The following is a 15,106-nucleotide window of genomic DNA, read 5'->3' on the forward strand; positions in this document are numbered from 1 at the left end:
GATCCTGCAAAATTTTGAGAGTCTGTCATTCAAATACATTTAAAGATGGCATTTGGGGGCTTGGTACAGATTCAAAATTGGAATTTTTTAAAAAAGTAAGATGGGGCTTCTCCAAGAATGAGACAGGAAGAGAGACTTGATTATCAAAGGAATGTAATTATAAGAAGTTGCAGATAGGAAAGGATAGGATGAGTTTCATGAAAAGGACGCAAATCAGGAAACTGAAGGACTAATCAAAGTATTCTTATCAATGGAAATGAAGAATGGCTTTAAATTCAGGGCTAAGCCTATCAAAGGAAGAACAAACTCAGTTTAATCCAATCAACACTTATTAAATGTCTATTTTATGTCAGGCACTGGGTTGACACAGCTACAGGTGGTAAGATAAATCAGATGCTCTTTCTACCCTAGAGGAGTTTCTGGGCTGGTGGAAGGGAGATGAATGTGTAACCAAATGATAAGTCTTATAATATTAACAATAATAGCTGTCATTTGTTGTAAAAAAAAATGTAAAGAAAATACAGAATGAGAAAAATGAATTCTGCTTGGAAAGGTCCAAGGAATGCAGGAAAGAGAGGAATAATTTGAGTTAGGCCTTGAAAATTACTAAAAGTTCACTAGGTGAATACTGGGACAAGAACGAGAGTGGTCTGCTGCGGTTTTGGAATAGGATAGATACAAGGAATGGCTAAAATGAAGATGAGGAATGATTATGCCAAGCTTAAGAATCTGGGCTTCATCCAGTAGGTTTTATTTATATACATATATACACATACATACATCTACATATACACACATATATATACATACACACATATTTCATTTTTTTAAATGCAGGAAGTGACCTGGTTGAGTCTGGTTTAACATGACAAAAGAATGATTTCCTAGAGAGCCATAAAATTGGATCATGGGAGATTGCGTAGGAGAAAGATGGAAAACCTAGACCACGGAGATGCGGGTAAGAATAGTGAGGAGGGGATGTAGACAGGATACAGCATGTTTTCAAACTGAAATGCAAAAGTGGAGGCAAAAAGTCTAAACCCAGAAGAAAGGGAAAAACAGATGAATAAAATTCTGGTGTGGGAGGAGGAAGGGTAGGTGGGCAGGGAGAAGAGTATGGTTAGGGCACTGGATTTGGCAGAGATATTTTTTTCCCTCAGAGACATAAAGGAAACAGTGAAGGGGGGGTAAGAATGCAGATAATATTTCAGAGAGGGATGTTGAGACAATTCATCACTACTGATCTCTACTCTTAGAGTAATGAGAGGGATGGGGGCTTTGTGGAAAGGGAGTTAGGCATGGAACCACCTTTGGTGACTGGGAAAGGGAAAAAGCTTCAGAATCCACCTGGGCCAACAACTCATGCATTGGTGATGTCTCATCCGCACATTTGATTTTTTTCCAAGACTGCTTTGAAAAAAGCAGAAAAATGCTTTCTCATCTAGAAAAATGCTTTATCACTGATGGGTGTTGAATGACACTCAAGAGAGGAAAATCTAATTTCCTCAACCTGACACTCAGGCTTTCTCCAATGGAGCTCTCGATCTACCCCTCTGATCTATCTCCACCTCCTTCACTGTTCCCTCCTCAGGATCCAGAAACCCAAATGCTTTCAGGCTTAGGCAGGTCTAACACAGCGTAAAAAGAGGCATGGTCTGAGGCAACAGGGAGTGGTGAGGTTCGTGGCTCGGAAGCTGTTGTATTTTCTTTTAAAATTCTATCAGGGACTTACCTGGTGGCACAGTGGTTAAGAATCCACCTGCCAATGCAGGGGAAAACGGGTTCAAGCCCTGGTCCAGGAAGATCCCACATGCTGCGGAGCAACTACTACACCTACGCACTACGCTGTGCGCCGCAACTACTGAGCCTGAGTGCCACAACTACTGAAGCCCACGTGTCACAACTACTGAAGGCCGCGTGCCTAGAGCCGTGCTCCGCAACAAAAGAAGCCGCCGCAATGAGAAGCCTGCGCACTGCAATGAAGAGTAGCCCTGGCTCGCCACAACTAGAGAAAGCTTGTGCGCAGCAAGGAAGACCCAACGCAGCCAAAAATAATAAATAAATAAATAATTAAAAAAAATTCTATCAGGATCAAACAAAATATGTAAATACAATATGATATTTCAGGGACTTTCTCTTCTAAAATTGTACTCGAATTCAGCCTCCTCCAAGCAGATTTCCTAATAAACCAGACTCATAGATAAGAGTTCCTTCTCAAGTCTTCTTTGGTATTTACCCCAACCTTCCTTTGTGTATCACTCACCTGTACTTGTATGATGCTATCTTTCATAGCATAGAGGTCAAAACATGAGCTTTGGATTCAGATGGCCCTGGAAAAATCCTTGACTTTGCCACTTTTAGCCTTGTATGACATAAGACAAGATACCTAAGTTTTCTGAGTCTCATATTTCTCATTTGTGAAATAGGAATAATATTACCTTATGGGGTTATTGTGAAGACAAAAATATATGCAAAATACTTACTGGAGTGCCTGGCATGAAAACACCCAAATATTTTTAATAATATATGGTTTTCCCTAACATCATGATAATTTTCTTAATTATCAAGAATCAAATCTTCTGAATTCTTTACACTCTGAGTTACTAGAGAAATGTCTTGGGAGTATTTGATGCTAAGTACCTGTTTGGGAGATAAGTTGATATTTATTTGCAATAATTAGTACTACTCAAAAAGGCATGGGGCAAAGCAAAATTTTGGTGGGCTGGGGAAACTGAAGTTGATAGTTTTTAGGGCCCTAATTAGAGAATTGAGATACTCTTAAACAGTGAAACAAGAACTACACATACACATGTATATATATGCATATACACGCACACATATATACATTTGTATCATTCTTTACCATTTGCAAAGTAATTTCTATGCTCTGCTTCTTACAAACCTTTGTATGGAGTCCACACAGTTATAGACCACCACCAACAACAGTAACTGGTACCAACTTTGTAAGGTACATTATCATAATTTTATTTTAGAGAAAGGGAAACTGAGGCTCAGAGAGGTTAGACTTGGCCAAGGGGACTCATCAGCGACTCATCAGCGGAGGGGACTCCATCACAGGTCTCCACACCCCTGCTTTCTCTAATCTTTCATAACTTTCCAAGATATGAAGCTCATCAGGAGCAATTAAACACTTAACAGCCACGTCACCCTAAAATAAATATGGGAATTGGAAAACATATCTAGTGGAACTCTGAATGAGGAACATGAGAGTCCACATACAAATGGCCTAGAAGGACATTGGCCAAGACCTCTTGAGGACAAGAGTATTTCATGCAAACAGTGCCACAGGCTCTTAAAGAGAATCAATCCCGTGTGTGGGCTTCAGTTCCCTCTGTTAATGCACAGCCTCACGCCCATCATCATAAACAATGCTGTCTGAAGGAGAGTCATCGGTCCACTTAGCAGGTGGCCTCTAAAAGGGCTCATTTCCAATCCCCCAAAAGCACGCAGCAATAGAGGCTCTGCGCATACAACCCGGGCTCTGTGCAGATGGATGCGAGATCTGACTTGACAGGAAGGGAGTACACAGTATAGTAACTTTCAAACAGGGATTGGGAGCAAAACCAAGGGGAGGGGATCTCCAGTTTTACAATCTGACTTCAGCATGTTCTAAAAACACGCAAAGTAAAAAGCAAAACCAAACAGAGTCATTAACAAAACCATCAGGAGAAAAGGAATCAAATTGATGCAGAAGCTGAAAAGCAAACAGGGACTTCTCAGGACAGGTTTTGCTTCATTGACTTAATTTCTCTGACAGAGTAAAAAGCTCAGTGTTCAAAGTCAGGAGCAAAGGAAGCTAGACCTTTGGTCATATTTGATTTAGTAAAATGTGACATTTTCACAGGGAACTGGAAAGGTGGAATAAAGAGGGGGAAGAGAAGGAAAAGCTGGATCTGGTTGAAAGTAAAGAAGTATGAGATCGAATTGGTGGCTACAAAACCTTCACTCTGCTCCTGGAATTGGGAGTGGAAAAACAGGCTCACTAAGAGGGAGTCTTGTCTGTTTCGGGTCCCTACTCTGATGACTTCTAAGCCAGGCAACCTGCTGGACTCTCCCTAAGAATGGGTCTCCTGTTGTCCCATAGCAATGTGACTTAGCTTTTAACAGTTCCTGGTAATCCAAGAACTCGTGTGCCCTTGCACAGCTCAGTTTAGCCCCGGGCCTCTGCTTACTCATGTGAATAACAGGAGACAGGAGGAGGTGCCTTCTAGTCTGACACCATGGAACCAGTGGTGTCTTGCTTTTCTATCTCACTGCGTTGATCACGGTGCAGGGCCCATGGTGGTCCTCATTAAATGCTTCTCACTTACTAAACACAGACCAATAATGAGGATGACAGGTAACATTTATTGAGCCCCTACAACGTACCTGGCACTGTTCTAAGTATGTTTTAACTCCTTTCACCTCCCAACAAGCCTGTGTGGTAGGTCCTGTTGATGTTAAGCGCTCAGTTCGAGTCGCCCACTGAAGTCTGGGCCTCGCTTCCTCACCTGTAACGGCTTGCAAGATTGAGAGCTACAATTTGCTAACATTGAATGGTTCCAGACAGTTCTAGGTACTCAACAGGCGGACAGTTCTCAGCAGAGCCTCCTGCACATAGAAAACCTCCAAGAAACAACTGGCATTAATTATTCAAGATGTCAGGGGTTTTCTAAAGCCGGACTGCTCCAGGGTTACAACTTTGGTAAGGTGATTCCTTCTGGCTGGCACTGGCATTTCTCAGGTCTCAGAAGCCTTTGGTGTGGCTCTGCTATCTGGTGCTGGCCAGGAAAAGGGTATCTTGTAAGTGAGAGAGGCACTGGGATAAGGGTTTAGAAAGCTAGCTCCTGACCCCAGCTCCCCATTTCCTGGCCGTGGGACCTAGGCAAGCCTTTTCCTTTAGTCTGTTTCCCACACTATAAAACCTATAAAGGTGATGAGAGGAGGGGAGGGTCATCCAAGAGAAAACTGGTAACCATAGCAACCCTCCCCACCTGTGAGAGGAGACTTGATTATAATAATTCTACAGAGAGCAGTCAGTAGGTGATACAAGAGCAGTGTATGAGGTGTATTTAACACCATGCTGCTGGTTAAAAAAAGTATATTCCTTCTGTTCTTGTTCTAATCTGTGAAACAACACATAGTTCATTTGGTGACAACTTCCATTCTTATCCTGCCACATACCATCTCTAATATTAAATAAATGATGTATTTAGAATATCAATAAATGTCCCCAAGAGCAGTAGTTTCCTTAACTAACTTAAGGAAAAGTTAGTGATCTGTGATGAAAATGGGAGAAATAAAAACAATGTATGTTTTTCTTAAAGTGAAATGTACTCCATTTTTAAACCATGAGGGTTTTTTGTTTTTTGGGTTTTTTTTGGTTAAAATTCCTTTGGTTTATAAAATGGTGGTGAGAGTAGTTTTTAACTGAAAAAGCTATTAATGAGTAAAATATAAAAGGGCCAACTGTATGCTATGGCAATGAATATTTTCTGAAATTTAACTCATCTGTGAAGTATAAGTATCTTATGCACAGGTGTAGGCTCAGACAAGCAGAATCTCAATAAGACAAGAGAACTGTTCTCCTTTCGTCAGCAGTACATCTTCCAACAACTGGTAAACTATACCTTTCTTTATAAGAATGTTCTGGTATCTGATTATTCTTCCAGTGAAGAATGCATAAAGTGGATTTTCAAACTCAATCTCATTATCTATAACTATATATTATAGATAAATGAATAGAATACTCTATCTATTCACCTAACTACCTTTAACCTAGATGATCCTATAGCTAGTATGGAAAGACGCAGGATGACATTTTCACTTTTTCCTTTTAAAAACAGTATGTCCATTTTAGAAAATCTGGAAAGTACACAAGCTTGTAAATACCAGCTTTGAGATATAACTTGCTTACAATAAATTTCACAGATTTGAGGTGCCAAATAGATAACTGTGTGACAAAGATACGAAGCATTTTCATCAGCACAGAAAGTTCCGTTGCTCCTCTTTATATCAATCTCCCTTCTAGTACCCCACCACACACACCCCTGCAAGTAACCACTGATCTCACTGCCATCACTGTAAGTTAATTTTCTTGTTTTAGAATTTCATATGATTGGAATCACACTGTGTGTGTTCTTTTCTTTCTAACTTCTTTCTCTGAGTACAACGTGACATTCATTCATGTTGTCATATGCATCAGTAGTTGGTTCCTTTGTATTGTTCTGCATTGTTTCTGGTGTGAATACAGCACACTTTGTTTTACCCATTCTACTCTTGATGGACCTAAGGGTTGTTTAAAATTTTTGTCTGAGTAAAGCTCTTTTGGATATGAGTAGACTGGAATTTTTATGAACATATGTTTCCGATTCTCTTGAGTAAATATCTCAGAGCAGAACGGCAGATCATCTAATAAGTGTGTGATTAACTGTGTAAGAAATTTAGTTTCTGCATCTGGTGGCACCATATTTACTCACAACAACAGTGTACAAGAGATCCAGTTGCTCTACATCTTCAGCAACACTTGGTATTGCCAATCCTTTGAATTTCAGCCATTCTACTGGGTGTAAAGTGATATCTCACTGGGTTGTATTTGCATTTTCCTGATGGCTTAATATTGCTGGGCATATTTTCATGTGCTTATTGGCCATTCTTTTACCTTCCTTGTGAAGTGTCCAAATATTTTGTCCATTATTATTGGTCTGTCTCTGTTCCAGCTAAGCAGGTCTTTGGGGTTCTGTATCTCCTGCATGTGCCCTATTCTCCAGATTTCAGGGGGGTGATTTGCATTATGACATCAGCTCTCTGATGGGTCCAAAAAAAAAAAAAAAACCCCCACTGGTCTCAGTTTGTCCAGCTTTTTTTTTTTTTTTTTGGCTGCACCGAGCAGCTTGTGGGATCTTAGTTCCCCAACCAGGGATTGAACCCCTCGGCAGCGAGAGCGTGGAGCCCTAACCACCAGACTACCAGGAAACTCACTGTGTCCAGCTTTTTCTTGTGGTAAGGATCAGAGTGATGACATCCAAGCTCTTTACATATCAGAGCTGAAATCAGAAGCCTTCTGCATCTAATGAGATGATCATATGACTTTCTTCATTTACTCTTAACATGACGAATCACATCGATTTTCAAAAATGGAATCAACTTTACATTCCTATGCACACATGACCATGATGTAATATCCTTTTTGTCTATTGTGAGATTCAACCTGCTTGTATTTTGTCAAGGTTTGTAGGTTTATGTTCATGAAGGATATTGGTCTGTACCATACCATTCTTGTAATATCTTTGTCAGGTTTTGGTATCAGGGTTAGTGTGGTCTCATAAAATGAGTTTGGAAGTGCTCCCCCTTTCTCTATTTTCTGAAAGAATTTGTGAAAGTTTGGTTGCTAATTCTTGACTGTTTTAATTCATTGGAAAAAGGCTTCTGTGCTTGAAGTTTTCTTTATGGGAAGTTCTGATTAAAAGTTTAACTGATTAAGAGATCCATGGCTATTTAAATTTTCTAGCTTTCTTGAGTCAGATATTGGTAAGTTATAGTTTTTAAGGAATTAGTCCATTTCATCTCAGTTGTTAAGTATGTGGGCATAAACCTGTTCATAATATTTTCTGCTCTTTTAATGAATGTAGAAAACTTAGTGATACCCCAATTTCTCACTTGATGCTCTTTTTTCCCCTCATTCATGCTATCTAGACATTTATCAATTTTTGCTGATCTTTTCAAAGAATCAGCTTTACCTTTGTTAATTTTCTTTATTGCCTGTATGTCTTCTGTCTTACTGATTTCAGCTCTTTGAGATTAGTATTCTTCCTTCTCTAACTTCTTAAGGTAAAATTTTAATTAATCAATTTCAACTCTTTCTTCTTTCTTTTCTAATACAGGCATTTCATGCTATAATTTTCCTCTAAGTTCTGTAGCTGTACCACACAAACATTTGAAATATTAATGTTTCTACTATCATTCAGTTCAAAATATGTTTTAGTTTCTCTTGCGATTTTTTTTTCCCCTCTCCCATCTGGTTACATGGATGTGCATTAAGTTTCTAAATATTTGGGATCTTCTTGATTATCTTGGTAATGATTTCTAATTTAATTCTGTTTCGGTCAGAGAGTGTACACTGTGCCACTTCAGTTTTTTCACATTTACTGAGACTGATTTGTGCCCTGGCGTATAGTACACCGTGGTGAATAAGTCCCCTGAACTGGGAAGTACATACATTCTGAAGCTGTTGGGTACAGTGTTCTGCCTGGCATGTGGTAGTGGTCACATAAATTTTATAAAACAAATGAATTAATTATGATTTAACAAATAAATGAAATGAATAGAAAGGGATTGGTCAAGGGGCTAAAATGAAGCTACAGTTGACCCTCGAACAACGAGGGGGTTCATCCGCCTGCAGTATTGTCAGCCCTCCGTATCCATGGTTCCTCTGCATCCGCGGATTCAATGAACCATGTAGCCCTATTGCATTTTCCATTGAAAAATATCTGCGTGTAAGTGGACCTGTGTATATCAAACCCACTTCGTTCAGGGGTCAACTGTATTTAGAGAGAAAGGAGGTAGCCAGTGTAGCTAGACTGAAGATGAGAGGATGACTGTAACTGAGGAAGCAAATATCCAGAGGATATAGGGGACATCTGGTTAAAGCAGAGGCAGAAACGGTTGTTTGTAGAAGGGAATAAGAGCGTGCTTTCTGAAACAAGAGGCAGGAGAAGACAGATGGGTAGAGGGTAAATAGTTTTAGGGAAATCCCATCAAACAGCGTGTAACTTTTCAGTGTAGCAGAAACCAGACCTTTACTAGCGATGAAGAAAGGAATTGGGAGAAAGCATGTTGGGAGAGCCACTCAACAGGCCACTGGGATGAAGAAAAGGCTGGGGGAAGGCATCATGGCTCCATGGAGGCCTGGCACGTGAATCTGTACTGGGGGGCAGTCATGAAGGGCTTTCTTCAGCACAGGTTTCTATAACCCAGGAACCTAAACAGGATCTAGGGGTGGGTTTCAGTAAAACCTCAGCAGAACTTTCTAATCATTAAATTTTTCAACTATCAACTTCATGGGACAAGTTCTATCACAGGGCTTATCCTGGGAGCTACAGGATGGGTTACTTAATCCAGATGAGGAGGAGTAAGAAAGGCTTTTGCAGGAGATGGTATCTGAACTAAAGCCCGAAAGGAAGCTGGAATTATCCAGGTAAAAGGGTGGGTTTGAGGATGGTAGAAGAAAGCATGGCATTTGAGAGCCCTGCAGCTCAGAGTAGGAGGGAGCAAGGAAAACCAAGCACCGTAACTGCCACCGTCATCCAAAATCTTGGACCAAAACAAACAAACAAAAAACAACAGTTTGCCTTTAAAAATTATGAAATGCTCATCCCTGGAGGTGTCTGAGCAAAGGCTGTCTGGCCATCTAGCAGGGATGTTGGAAAGGACACGTGGGGAGACATCTGATTGAAGTGGTAGGGGGACACTCGTTCCCCACCCTATTCCTTCATGGAAGAACTTCCCTGACTAACGCTCCTGGCCTCTCTCCTCCCCTCTGTTTAGTGCCCCTGGAAGCAGGAAACGGGTTTGCCCAGCCCAGCCTCATGTTCTGTCCTGTCTTGTGACCTGCGTGCCTGATGCAGTCTGCTTTCTCCCAGGCGGTTAGAGGGGCACTTCCCAGCTGTGTCAGTGACCAGAATACCTGATTTAGAGGGAAAATATTCTTAGCAAATCAATTCATCTGAAGACTTAAAGGATATTCTCCAAAAAAGCTTTATCGGGAATGAAGCTGATATTCTGATCTCCATTCATACTTCTCATTGAAAGGCGTATTTTTAAACTGACCCCATAAAACCTCAGATGACATCTGAAGTCACTTCCAACATTCAGAAATCTATTATCCTGAATCATCAAGACAACCAAATTCAGCATCCTAGGTTTAAGAATGCTGAGGAGTATAGAGGTGATGTTAGTAAGCTTTCTATCAAAGGGTGTTAAAAATGAAGAATAAATGCTGTTATTGGAAAATTAATATGTGGGAAACTCATGCCCTGATGATGTCAAAACTTTACTATGCAGATACAAAATGCTGCTCGAGATTCAATAAAAAATGTAGAGCAGTTCATACAAAAGAGAAATGTAACAAAATACAAAGATATACAAAAGTAGAACACGCTATTCAGAGGGAAAACCAATAAAGACAAGAAAATGCGCAGATGAAGCACTGTGGTAGTTCAACGAGCCCACATTTTATTGGGCTATACTGGGTTCCACAAAGTAGTGTTCTCACAGGTATAGCACATAAAATAATTACTCCACTTCTTTGGACACTTGTTTACTACACACCCCACTGACCTCCATGGGTAATTCTAACCATGATAAAAGACTAGGAAGACAATAGCAGAAGGGTAAATGTTAGCAAATGCACAGAGCCCACAATCCAAAGGTTTGAAAAAGATAAAGAGGTTTCCCCTTTATTCAATAGCATAAGCAGAACTGCCAAATTTCAGGGTGCTACATCCCAGCGGAATATTTTGAAAAGGAGAAAGAGGTACAAATGGGCAGTGTCTGAAGCACAGAAAGAACCAGAAGTATTCACTGATTTTGTAGGAGACCAATGAGAAATATGACAAGTCAATACTGACCACCTGCAGGGGACATTCACAGGGTAAGTATTTATTCCTGCAGACATCTAAAGGATTCCCACCTGTGTTCCACGAAGCAGGCCACGTGGAAACCTTTTACACATTCAAAATAGCTTCTAAAAATACACTTTGTATTCTGGGGAGCTCTGACTGCCTCACCCAGGAAGATAAGTCTTTAAAGTTGGGAGGGGAAAGAACCCTTTACAGAGGAAAGAAAGGCTTGATGCTGAAGGAAATGAGTTGATTTTAGCAGCCACCACAGGAAGAATACCAGGCACAGCCAGGGGCTGAAACTGCCTCAAACCTGAAAAGATTCTTAACTGTGCATAAAAAAGAATCCGAACATTGCCTGTGAGCTTACACCTGGTCCCAGTAGAGCTTCCTCATCAGCATTCCAAGCCCGGCCTCAGAAAGCTGGGGAAAGAATCTTGCAAGCACAGGAAAATAGACAAATTTCTTTCCCTCAAGCCTAATCTGATGATTTAAATCTATCTATCCTAATGCCTCTCAGGTGTTCTAACCATCTTATGCCTGTTAAGAGCGCTTCTGCAGGGAGTTACCACTAGTAGCGTCTCTTCTGATTTAACTCATCTGCCATAAAATAGCAGGTGCCTTCTGGACACAATGAAATTCTCAGAAATTCTAATAGGAAATTTGCACAAGGTTTTGAATACTGGTGTGTTAAAACATACCTTAAGTTTCCTTAGACTTTCGAGAAACTGGATGGCGGCGGGGGGGGAGTTTGTTTAGAATTTAATGTATTTTAAACAAAGGCATCAGAAAGATGTTAATATAGTGGAATTGTTGGTTGAAACCAATTAAAAAAAAATGAAACAACTACCAAGGTTAAAGGATAATTTTCAAAAAAGTTAAAATCAGGACTCTCATCATATACAAAAATAAACACATGTTTAAGATTTTGTGGAAACTGATAAGATGTTACAACCAACTCAAAGGAGAATCCAAAGAGCGGACACATGTTTAGATCAGGGGGAGTGAAATGAATGTGTAAGTGGGAGACAAAACTCACCTTTTCCACAGTGGATTGGGAAGTCAACTGAACCTCTGTGGGACAGAATTTACACATCTACACACGAGAATTATTTTATACTGCTATCACTTACCTACAACTTACAGAGTTGTAGAACAGCTTCGTAGAATCAGAATTAGATAACCCGAAATGATGTGCTATTGAGGATGCACAGTTTTCTATGGAGGCACAATTTTTTCCCTACACAGATCATTGACCATTTTATTTATTGCTGTATTCCCCAAACCTGGTACAGGGTAGATGCTCCGTAAATACTTGCTAAACGGATGTCTACTATGTATCAGGCATAAAACTAAACCCTTCACATGAATCATCCCCTTTAACCTTTCCAACAACCCTTTAAGATAAATATTATTCTCATATCACAGACTTGAAACTAGCTTGTGTGATGTTGCACAGTTATTACTTGTCAGAGGTCGAGGGGTGGAGAACAGGGGCGGGGTGGGAGGAGGAGGATTTGCCTCAGGTCTGTAATCAGAAAGCCCATCTTTTTTTTTCTTCCTGATTCTTCTTTCCATTCAATATGTCTTTTTTATTTATCGTCATGGTCCCACGCACCTCTAAATTAAGGGGTTGTTTATATGTTACAGAGATATAACATGCTTCCCTGATGAGCATGATATTGGAGACCCTTGCTTTAAGACACATAAATGAACAGCAGTACTCAGGAGAATCTAAGCATGAATAAGAGACATATGGACATCTTTATTGCGGCCTTGCAGATAAGCACAGGATACTTACCAGCCCAGATCCCAACTCCCATCCTTAGGTGCTCATTATAATTTTCAGGATAATAAAGATGGATGAACTCATCAGTGTTTATGTGTGTGGTTTGTTTTCATAGAAAGCGCAGTAGCACTTAGGAAAACAGCAGCAGCTAACATTCACTGCCTGCTTACTGTGACCGTGAACTACTCTCACAGCAACACTCTGAGGCGGGTACTATTATCATCTCCTCTTTACAGGTAAAGAAAGCGGGAGTACACCAAGTCACCTTCACAGAATCACAGAGCTAAGCTGCAAGTCTGGGCTTTGACCTGGCACTTGTAACCCCTTCCCGGCCCTCACTCTAAGACACTCTACTGTCTGCATTGGCTGCCGAGGCTCTCTCTGCCATCACGTCTTGATTTTTCACAATCCTCTTTGCCCAGTTTATCAGAGCCTACAAGGGTACTAGGATTCCTGCAGCCGCCAGCATCACAGGGCTGGTAACTGCAGGCTGGCTTCAGTCCTGAAAGCTATCTTTGGGCCCCTTGGCACCTGTGATCATTTGGGTAGTTTACATTCACCCTTGGAGAGAAACAGGAGACAAACGTGGTCTTCTGAGGCCTTGAATAGGTGAAGGTCAGAAAGATGTGTGTGTCAAATGTTAATCTGAAATCATTCTCTCCTAAGTCCCCAAATAATCCCCTGCTTTCTTTTCTTGCCAGAAAACAGGCTGCCCTCAGAATGAAGTAACAGTATGATTTTAGACACCTCCAGATGAGTTTCGACATGAAGAACAGCACAGTGCTAGTATGTAGAAGGTGTCAATAAATGATTAACTTAGTGGTTTGTTTATATCATTTCATTTAATCTTCACAATGATTCTCTGAGACAGGTATTGTTATTATTATCATCTCCATTTTGGAGATGAAGAAGTGAGGTTGAATAACTTGTCTAGCTTAAGCAGCTTGTCCAAGATCTCAAGAAGGTTGCGATTTACCAATACCAGAGGTGTTTGTGGAGACCAAGTATGCCACCAAAAGCAATATGACAGCTGTTTGCAACACAAGGCCACTTAGCAGAAAGCCTTAGGAAGTGGTACCATTTACTCCATAAACATTGAAGCATGAGATCTTTATCTCTGAGGGGGGTGTAATGCTCATCCTTTTCAAACCATTATAAATGCTTACCCTTCCCTCAAGGGTATCACAGAATTCCCACCCCTAACAAAAGATAACACTACTTTCTAATAAGATCATGAAAAAGGTTTTGCCATTACTATCACACAAGCATTAAGAAACAGACATTATCTGATGAAGGTTACCATAATCAGCCAAATGGTTACTAACTGGTTGATAAATTTTAGGGGTGGAATAACTGATCCTGTATGGGGTTTTCTTATATCCTTAAGTGAGGGACTAAGAAAAAGAGTCTAGACACTTGGAATCTAAGCTAAGTTCTGACACTGCTTTCAGGATTTCAGGAATTTCATCCAAATGGGCCATTACCTCCAGTTCGGAGGAGAAAAGAAGTATATTAAGGACCATTTCTATGCTTAAGTTAGGAGGATTTCACTCTCTGTTAACTCACTTTGAGCTACACCTGTGTGTTCCTTACATATTTAAACATTACTAACTTGGTCATCAGGAATCTCTGATAATCTAGCTCAGCGTTATTTAAATGTTATTTAGAGACTTCCCTGGTGGCGCAGTGGTTAAGAATCCGCCTGCCAGTGCAGGGGACACGGGTTCGATCCCTGGTCCGGGAAGATTCCACATGCCGTGGAGCAACTAAGCCCGCACACCACAACTACTGAGCCTGTGCTCTAGAGCCCACGAGCCACAACTACTGAGCCCACGTACCACAACTACTGAAGCCCGTGTGCCTAAAGCCTGAGCTCTGCAACAAGAGAAACCACCGCAATGAGAAGCCCGCGCACCGCAACTAAGAGTAGCCCCCGCTCGATGCAACTGGAGAAAGCCTGTGTGCAGCAACGAAGACCCAATGCAACCAAATAAATAAATAAAAATAAAATTAAAAAAAATATTATTTAATATTAGAAGCGTTTTTTTCCAAATCAAGTTTTCTGTGCAATTTGAATATGTGAAACAGACACACCCATCTCAACCCAAAGCATGTCCCTCTGGCAGCCTCTAGGGCAACCAAGGGCTCCACGGAACGCGCTTTGAAAACCACCCATCTAGTCTTGCTCTAAGGAGGTACGATCTGCCCCAGATCTTGAAGCTACAGGGTAAGAACTGAACTGCAAAAATAAATGCTTTCTGCTTGACGTGACCCTTTTCAAAGTGACGGGAGTGAATATAGAGAGGTTAGCATTTCTGAAGATGCAAAGTATGAGTTTGGAAAGGGCCTGGCATCACGCGTGCTGAGCTACTCGACAGCAAGTCCCTTTCCCACTAGAGGGTCAGTTTTTCGCTTAGAAAAAAGAAGAATCTGGACTGGAATCAGATCTTCTCAACACTTTTTCCCACCTTGAAGCACAGTTTTGGTGCACAGAGCATGTTCCTCCATCCTATCTTTCATTACAGGGTTTGCAAAAGAGGAGGGTGGGAGGAATGGTATCCACAATCAAGCAGAATCTCAGGGCAGGTGGGCAGGCGAGGTCTGCAAAAGACCCCCTTACTCTGATGGGCTCCCACCGTGGACCTATCCGCTCCCTCTTACCCACTCCATTCTCCAATTGAGAGACACGATCCTACAG

At 41.0% G+C, this 15,106-nt stretch overlaps 1 protein-coding gene across 2 annotated transcripts in view; it reads right to left on the bottom strand.

Moving 5' to 3' along the window:
- SAMD12 (sterile alpha motif domain containing 12) overlaps positions 1–15,106 on the bottom strand; it is a 442,714-nt gene that overhangs the window by 232,754 nt on the left and 194,854 nt on the right. The gene's annotated exons all lie outside the window — the stretch shown is intronic.

The sequence above is a fragment of the Eubalaena glacialis genome, chromosome 17 (assembly GCF_028564815.1).
Source record: "Eubalaena glacialis isolate mEubGla1 chromosome 17, mEubGla1.1.hap2.+ XY, whole genome shotgun sequence".
Lineage (NCBI taxonomy): Eukaryota > Metazoa > Chordata > Mammalia > Artiodactyla > Balaenidae > Eubalaena > Eubalaena glacialis.